Raw genomic sequence first — 7425 nt, 5'->3', positions numbered from 1 at the left:
ATCACCTTGAGCTGCAGAGATGCGGTTACCATGACAACAGTGGTCCTGGCATGCCCCCTCATCTTAACAAGTGCGAAAGGTTTGGCAGCTGAGGATGTCTGTGCCATCTGCCTGTCTATCTCTCTCTCACATACACACGATACGCCAGGACATCAACCTTCTTGAGGAAGAACAGAGCGTCTCCCTCTTGTAAAGTACTAATAAAAAGTGTGTTAACAAACTGAAACGCTACAGACAGACAGACAGCTGCAGTGCTTCATTTCTCGGCAACAGCTTTTCACATACTCATAACTCTTTTCACACAAAAAGTTGGTAGAAGAATATTTTTTTCTATCTTTTTTGATAACAAGGATCGCTGACACATACTGTGTATTTTCACTATGACATACCAAATAACTATATATCACATATCTGGGTTCATTTTCAAAGTTTGATTCAAAACGTTTTTTCCCTAATAAAGGAAAAAATTCCGTCTGCGTTTGTCAGATTACAGATTCACAGTTTGTAAAATCAGACATGAATTACCTAATGGTGATGAAGTAAAATGAAAGCAGGCTTCTCGTTTAACTTTGTCCACGCCGGCTTTCACAGATGATACTTTGTCTGTACGTTATATCTGAAACACAGGAGCGGGACACTTAAATGAATCGAAACGAGAGATAATGAGATATAACAGTCATTTGCTTAATGCTAAACGAGAGCTGCGAGCTGACTCAAATGAGATTTCAAATCTGTTTTCAATGGAAAATCCGATTAGAGTGACTTTTTTAGACCAGCAAGTAATAGAATTAGTGTGCAGCGAGTTAATTCACTCTTTCATTACTTTTGCCAATACTCGGAGTTAGAAGTTTGTTCTAAGCATTCAAATTCAACATCTTAATCATCCTGCACTGCTTACAGATGTGAAATAATGTGATTTTGTTCAACACCAACATAGTAACGGATGTCCGGCTGAAAGAAAAACAGCAACAAGCCATTACTCCTACACAGTAAAAAAACAGAAATTTTCTATAAGATGGAGAAATACAGTGAACTTATTGTGTTCCCTGTAAAATGAAAAGATATAAGGATATTAAATAGTTTTCCCCGTTTTTCTTTTAAATTTGTTGTCTTTTTCTGTAATGTTAAAATGTAAAAAAAGAAATGTTCTGGCAGCTTGGGCGCCAAAAATAATCAGTAAAATAATGGTTTTCCCTGTAAAATTAATTTTTCCCCTGTTTTTCTACTGACTGTTCTTCAAAAATAAATTTTACATGGAAAATCTGAAAAAAAAAATCTGTAAAATCAAATTTTTACAGTGTACAGAAAACGTTGTGTTGAGAGACAGACTGGGGTTTGATCTTAGAACCTATCATCTCCAAGATAAATTTAAAACGCCAATGGGCTTCGGCGGATGGCCCGCCCACGCCAGTCTCTGCCCCGTACATACGGGTATAAAAGGAGACGTAACCTTCCAGTGGAATAGTAGTGGACATACTGCGAAGCCTGTACTGACAGTCATCACGGACAGGGCATTCGCCTTATAAATTAGGCGCCGTCCGGAGCCGACACACTGGGGAAAACACTGCTCTCCTCTTGGAGAGTGTGTTTCCTGCCATACGGGAGGTGACATGTGGAGATACTGACATGGTCTCCCGAATGAGATCACATTCGAAAAAATTGTCCGGCCGTATGTGGACAGAACCCGGTGGGAGTGCCACCGGAGTGGAGGTCACAGATTCACCAACAGGGGGATCAGGAGTGAAGGAATACATCACACGGGACTACCCAACGGGGGAGTGACTTCGTATGGGGAAATAGTCCAAGTACAGAGTAGGGGCGACTCTACCAGTACTGGACTTGGTTCCAGCAGACCGCTCCGACCGGTCTGTTACCAAAAATGCTTAGTGATGTATGGGATGCCTATACTACACCCAATGTGGGAAAGTAGGGAGGATATTTAGCGCACTGATCTTACCTGAAGAGGGAAGAAGGCGCTTTCGCAGGCATACGCCCAGGCCAGATGCCTGTCCTTCATCGTAGGGTGTAAGACACTGGTTCCACTCGGAGGTTGTAAAACCTTGCGAAGGTTCTGGACGTAGCCCAACCCATAGCTTACATATCTCTGCCAAAGCCTCGGGCCAGTGCCCACGAGGAGGCCCTACTCCGGTGGAGTGGGTTCTCACTCGAGTGGGCACGGCGACCTGGGATTGGTACGCCATGGAATGGCGTCCACAATCCAATGCGCCCGCCTCTGTTTAAAGACAGACCTCCTCTGGTGCTGTCTTCCAAACAGACAAGAGCTGCTCAGAGTTCAAGGCTCTGTGTGATGTCCAAGTAGAGGCACAGAGCGCTGGACACAACACGTTGGAGGTTGGGTCTTTCTCCCCAGAGGGGAGCGCCTGCAGGTTCACAACCTGGTCCCGGAAGGGAGTGGTGGGAACCTTGGGCACGTAACCAGGCTGGTGTCTCAGGATGATGTGAGATTGCCGCCCAATTCTAGGCACCAATAGGACACGAAGAATGCTGGAGGTCCCTACCCTCTTATGGAGGCAAGCACCATCAAGAGGGGTCTTAATCGTAAATGAGGATGAGAGGCGTCTCCGAGGGGCACGCAGGCCGCCAAGGACCTGTAAAAGGGTACGGATTGCGGCAGAAGTCGAGCTCCTGAGGAACCTGGTGACCAGGTAATGTCAAACAAGAAACTTACCCCTCCATGCGATCGTGATGAGCGGCAACAGCGGCTACATAAACTCTCAACGTGGATGGGGAGAGATTACTCTCTGGTCTCTGTAAAAGGTCAAGACTGACCGGATCAAGCAACTCCTTGGGTTCTCCCCGTGGGGACAACACCAGGACGAGAAGAGACACCACATATAAGCGTGCACATGCCTAGTGGTGGGAGTCACTGGCAAGCCACTCAAGGCCTCCTCTTCCCCGCTCACATTAATCCTCACATCACCCTCGCTGCACACCGCAGCGGACGGCAGGGTCATGGCCACTGCCGTCGCGGATGGGAACCAGCGAGTTGGCGGGAACACAGCCCGTGGGAACACAGCCGTCCGTGATGCAACGTCTGAATCATACACCGCCCACAGTGCGGGCAGAACTGATCCACAAAGGCTGTCCCAGCATGCTGGAAGCCCAACACCTGAGGCAGCCATTGTGTCCGTCCCCCCTCCTCGATGAGAATGGAAACTGTGAGAAATTATTGGCCCTGAAAAGGGCCTGCTCTTTTAGATCTGTAGCTCGCTGCCGAGAAGCCCAGGGGAAGTCCGCACTCCGGAGGGGAAGTCTGCCGCCGGCTGGGAAGAGTCGGCTCGCTGAAGGGGAATCCGCGGTTCGAATGGAGAAGTCCGCTACTCTGCGTCGTAAGTCCAGCAGGAGAGAATCTCTAAGACATAAAGTCGACATCCTACGCCGAGAAGGTTCCGAAGAACAAAGGATGAGTGAATCACCGCTGCCATCTTCCTTTTATACCCGTATGTATGGGGCGGAGACTGGTGTGGGCGGGCCATTCGCCAAAGCCCATTGGCGTCTTAAATTTATTTTGGAGATGATAGGTTTCAGATCAAACCCCAGTCTGTCTCTCAATACAACGTCGAGAGACCGACTGAAGGGGAACAACATTTATAAAAAAAAGAATTTGTTTCTTCTGGGTGCCAATGAAGCTACAAGAAGAACAAATGACGATTTCTGCATAAGCTTACAGTTGTCAGAGGCAGTTTCGAGGGTAATATACAAGTGTTCATAAAAAAAACATAATATATTACAGTTTTTATAAGTAACTTAATGCTGTATTTTAATTACTTTTGCCATGATATATACAACCCCTGGCAAAAAGTATGGAATCACCCTTCTCAGAAGATGTTCATTCAAATGTTTAATTGTGTAGAGAAAAAACCAAGCACATATATGCCACAAAACAATTTTCACTCAACAAAACAATATTCTGGCTGTATAAAACACTTAAAAAAACAACAAAGAAAGATAACTATAGTCAATTACAAGTGTTTTTACAGATCAAACAGAGGAAAAAAATATGGAATCACACAAATCTGAGGAAAATTATATGGAATCACCAAATAAAAACACTACTAGTACTTTGTTGCACCACCTCTGGCTTTTATAACAGCTTGAATTCTCTGAGGCATGGATTTAACTAATGACAAACAGTATACTCATCAATCTGTCTCCAGCTTTGTCTTATTGCAGTTGCCAGATCAGCTTTGCAGGTTGGAGCCTTGTCGTGGACCATTCTTTAATTTCCACCAAAGATTTTCAATTGGATTGAGGTCCGGACTATTTGCAGGCCATGCCATTGACATTATATGTCTTTCCTGTAGAAATGTTTTCACAGATTTTGCCCTATGCCACGATGCATTATTATCCTGAAAAATGATGCTACCATCACCAAACATCCTTTCAATTGATGGAATAAGAAAAGTGTCCAAAATCTCAACATAAACTTGGGCATTTATAGAAGATGTAATGACTGTCATCTCTCCCATACCTTTACCTGACATACAACCCCATATCATTAATGATTGTGGAAATTTGCATGTTTTCTTCAGGCAGTTGTCTTCATAAATTTAATTGGAACGGCACTAAACAAAAGTTCCAGCATCATCACCCTGCCCAATGCAGATTCGTGATTCATCACTGAATATAACTCTCATCCAGTCATCCACAGTCCAAGATTGTCTTTCTTTAGCCCACTGAAACCTTGTTTTTTTCTGTTTAGATGTTAATGATGGTTTTCGTTTGGCTTTTCTGTATGTAAATCCCATTTCTTTTAGACGATTTCTTACAGTCCGGTCACAGACATGAACTCCACTTTCTGCCCATTTGTTCCTCATTTGTTTTTTGTTTTTTTGTGCATTTTCTGTTTTCAAGGCACATTGCTTTAAGTTTTCTGTCTTGGCGCTTTGATGTCTTTCTTGGTCTACCAGTACGCTTCCCTTTTACAACCTTTCCATTTGATTTGTACTTGGTCCAGATTTTAGACACAGCTGACTGGGAACAACCAACATTTTTTGTAACATTCCGTGAAGATTTACCTTCTTTGAAAAGTTTGATAATCCTCTCCTTTGTTTCAACTGACATCTCTCGTGTTGGAGCCATGAGTTATGTCAATCATCTTGGTTCAACACATCACTAATGTGTGCAAGCACTCTTTTTTAACTACAGACTAATTAGCAGTTGTAATCAGATACAGGTGTTTGTTTTAGAAATGCAAAGTGCATGGTGATTCCATATCATTTTCCTCAGATTTGTGTGATTCCATATTTTTTTCCTCTGTTTGATCTGTAAAAACACTTGTAATTGACTATAGTTATCTTTCTTTGTTGTTTTTTTAAGTGTTTTATACAGCCAGAATATTGTTTTGTTGAGTGAAAATTGTTTTGTGGCATATGTGTGCTTGGTTTTTTCTCTACACAATTAAACATTTGAATGAACATCTTCTGAGAAGGGTGATTCCATACATTTTGCCAGGGGTTGTATAGCAAAGAAATTCAAGTCATTCAAATAAAGATCCTTATGATGTGCTTGCATTACCTGTATACTTCTGACAATTATGTATAAAATAATGTTGCATTTAAAATCCACCACAAACACAGTTTTTTGTAAATACACATTCAATTTATTATCAAACGAACACTATATCATTAGACTTTAGACAGTGACTTTGAAACATAATTTCTCCTTGAAAGAAAATAAACATTAGAATTGATAATAACAGCTATACAAACATGAGTTGGTACAATAATGGACTTCAAAAATGTTTGAATGTACTGTGTAATGTGTGAAAAGTAAAAGATAAAATCAAGTGAGCCTGTGAACAGCAGTATGTGTGTGTGTGTGTGTGTGTGCGTGTGTGTGTGGGGAGGTGGTTTACAATATAAGTACAACAGCATCTGAGTACTGTACATGCACTAAAGTGCTAGTGTTTAAAGGCATGCATATCAAATATAATATCTGCACAACTGCTGTCCAACCCGAGTCACACAATCCTATAGGAATGTGTAAAGGATTCAGAAATGAATTAGAAACCGAAGATCATAATGAGAATAGTTTCTCCAACACTATGCAAAATATAAACCAGAGGTGTTCACACCAACACATCTCATGGAAATTCTTAAGGTATCAGCGAACTGGTGGTTAATTTGTATGAAATTGTACAAACTCATTCATACAATCTGCTTTCGCTCCAGAGAAAGTTGTGTTTAGGGGTGGACCATCATGGTTTCCTTTTCCCTACTAACTGTACGATTTTGTATGATTGATATCATGAGAACTCACCACCTCGTAAAATAGTTCCCGTGAGATCAGGTTCTCAGACTGTTTTCAACACAGCTGATTTGATTTTTACTGTAATGTGACATTGTTCTTAGCTGGAGGAAGAGAAGACAAAATAGATGAACTAAAATAAGCACAGAAATAAAATAATAAAACAAATATAAACAAAATAAAATTAGCACATAAAACAAATACCAACATAGAATTAAACAATAATATACAGAAATAAAGTGAAATAAGCACATAAATAAAATGATCAAATAAAATTAAACAATAATACACAGAAATAAATTAACATTAGCATAGAAATAATAAAATAAGCATTAAAATAAAACAAAAATAAAGCACCGAAATTAGCACAGAAATAAAATAAAATTGAAATCTATATCTAGAATCCTGTACATAGTCCTTTAGGTTTTTTCGAATAAGTAAATGTGCATAAGGATACTCCGTGTCAAACTCTCCTCTCATTGCGTACACAGCTGAACATTCAAACGTCACATTTGATTTTTAAATACATTGGTATGATTGACATCATGTATCATTCGTCCCTGTCAAACTAGTTTTTTTTTCATTTGCATTTATCTAATTCTCTTACAAATACAACTGTTAAAATTCAAGCATCAGAACGTACAAACAGAAATGGGATGTAAAGTACTCTGAAATTAAGAAAATACTTTTATAAAGTACATACTCTACACAAAACGTAAATGAACGAATGACATTCACCCCTGAACAGAAGAAAACACCAAACTTAAAGATGTGTAAACTTCAACGCTGCTCTAATATTAGCGTCCTGTTACAGCATCTGTTGCATTATGGCGAACACATATGAAGTCATATGTATTGCGTACGTGTACAGTGACACACACACTCAGAGGTCACGTGTGTGTAGGCACCTCTTATGAAACACTCGGTACATTCCAGGTCCTTGATATTTCTAAAAGGAACTTCTGTTTCAGAATAGTTCAGTTTGGCTGGTGCTCGCAGAACTCTGCCCCATACTGGCAGGGCAGTTGGAGTGTTCTTATAAAGATTCTGGATGTTTCTGTCCCTCTGGTGGTGTGCGCATGTGTGGTCAGGCTGGAAAAAATCGGCACATGACTTTCCCAAAACTATGGAATAGCATACTAGCACACTACACTT

The sequence above is a fragment of the Triplophysa dalaica genome, chromosome 3 (assembly GCF_015846415.1).
Source record: "Triplophysa dalaica isolate WHDGS20190420 chromosome 3, ASM1584641v1, whole genome shotgun sequence".
Lineage (NCBI taxonomy): Eukaryota > Metazoa > Chordata > Actinopteri > Cypriniformes > Nemacheilidae > Triplophysa > Triplophysa dalaica.
Note: the sequence above shows the minus strand (reverse complement) of the source record.